The sequence below is a fragment of the Echinops telfairi genome, unplaced genomic scaffold (genome assembly GCF_000313985.2).
Source record: "Echinops telfairi isolate 266 unplaced genomic scaffold, ASM31398v2 ScPeMD7_7410;HRSCAF=8448, whole genome shotgun sequence".
Classification (NCBI taxonomy): Eukaryota; Metazoa; Chordata; class Mammalia; order Afrosoricida; family Tenrecidae; genus Echinops; species Echinops telfairi.
The window spans coordinates 7,564,177-7,566,245 of NW_022111310.1; positions in this window are offsets into that span (position 1 = coordinate 7,564,177).

Below are 2,069 nucleotides of genomic sequence, written 5' to 3' on the forward strand. Positions count from 1 at the left end.
CTTTTTTCACTGAAGGGGCTCGTCTGATAACAAAGTACTTGATATGAAGTCTAGCCTTCCTTGCCTTTAAGGGACATTCTGGCTATACTCCTTTCGAGACAAATGTGTTTGTTCTTTTGGCCGTCCATGGTACTTTCAATAATCTTTGCTAGCTTCGTAATTCAGATGGATCCAATGCTCTTTAGTCTTCCTTATTCAAGGTCCAAATTTCAGGGTAACATCTATGCTTTTCAACACTTTAAAGAGGCCTTGTATACAAGATTCACCCAATGCAATGCACCCTTTGATTTCTTGACTGCTCCTTTCATGAATGAGCATTGATTATGGACCTAAGCAAGATAAAATCCTTGACAACTTCAACCTTTTCTACATCGGTCATAATGTTTCCTATTGGTCTACTTGTGACGATTCTGTCTTCCTTACAGTGAGTTGTAATCCATAGTGAAGGCTGCAATCATTGATCTTCATCAGCAAGTCCTTCAAGTCCTCCTCACTTCCAGCAAGCAAGATTGTATCATTTGTATAGTGCAAGATGTTGTCAGCCTTTTTCCAACCGTGTTGCCCCCTTCTTCTTAATAGAGTACACCTCTTTGACTATTTACTCAGCATAAAGTTTTCATAAATAGGGTGAAAGGATAAAACCCTGAAGCACACATTTCCTGATTTTAAACCATGCAGTATTCGCTTGTTCTCTTATAACAACTGCCTCTTCTTGTAAAAGTTCTGCATGCACACAATGAACTGCTCTGGAATTTCCATTCTTCTTAAGCCTATCCATAGTTTGCTATGACCCACGTAGTAAAATGCTTTTGCACACTCAGTAAAACACAAGTAAACCTCTTTCCGGTATTCTCTCCTTTGGGCCAAGATCCATCTGATGTCAGCAATAATATCCTTTGATCCATGTTCTCTTCTGAATTGTGTAAGTGTAAGAGAAAAATGGGTGGTTATGCAAAAATTCACTCTTGTAAAAAGAAGAAAAGCAGATAAAATTTTTATGTTCACTATCAAAAGAGTAGCTGACATAATACACATTAATGTACTTCCTAAGAAATGACAATTTTAAAGTAATTAGGCATAGTATTTTCATACAATGATCTTTACCACAACAATGCTGAGTGCAAAAGCAATATTAATTTCAAAATGGAAAACTATAGGTACCCGTGAGGTATACTTTAAAACCTTGATTCATTATACTTTGTGATACCTCTGAGCTATGGTTCTTTCCCTAGATTTATTAAAGATGACATACAGGGTAGAGCTCCAAACAGACACTCAACAAATCTTTCAGAACTGCATGCCTGATACATTTCTATTGTCTGTTGGCTAGTGCAATAATTGACACACAGAATCTGTATATCACGATTTTGACAATTTTACCCTGGCACAGGTAAGATTAGAAATAGAAAAGCCTGATGGGAGTATAGAGGTGTATTTACTGCCAATTTTGTTCAGGAAACCTGTGATTCTCACATTGTTCTCATTCTTTCTCTCCCTAGTGTAGACTGCTGCTTGAGAAAAAACTAGGCAAGCATTCCTACAGAGGATTAATGAGAATATCTACTGAATACTTCCTATCTCCTAGGTGCCTCATAGGGTCTCTCATGCTCCCCATACCTCCTTGTGGGTAAAAATTACTATAGCCATTGGATAGATTAAGGAAATGAGGCTCCAAGAGTTTACATGATTTGCTCAAGACCACATACTTCATTAATGATAAAAGTAGGAATTGATAACAGCTCTTCTGAAACATTTACAATACTCTTTTTCCTTATTTTGTACTCTTTCCATCTAATCATACAAAATAGAATTCAAAAAGCATTTTTCTTTGTTACTTTTTAAAAAAATTCATCCAAGTAACCACTAATAAAAACAATGTCTACAGTATTTCAGCCTTCAAGCCTCTACTTAAACAGTCTAGGGATGAAGAGGCAGACCATTATTTCATGAGTTTATTTTTTATAGCCTGCAAATTATTAAGAGGTTCTTATGTGTCTAAAAGTCCCATGGATGACACCAAAAGTTATGTCTAATGGTTAACAATCTAAACGCATACAAGGGTAGTACAG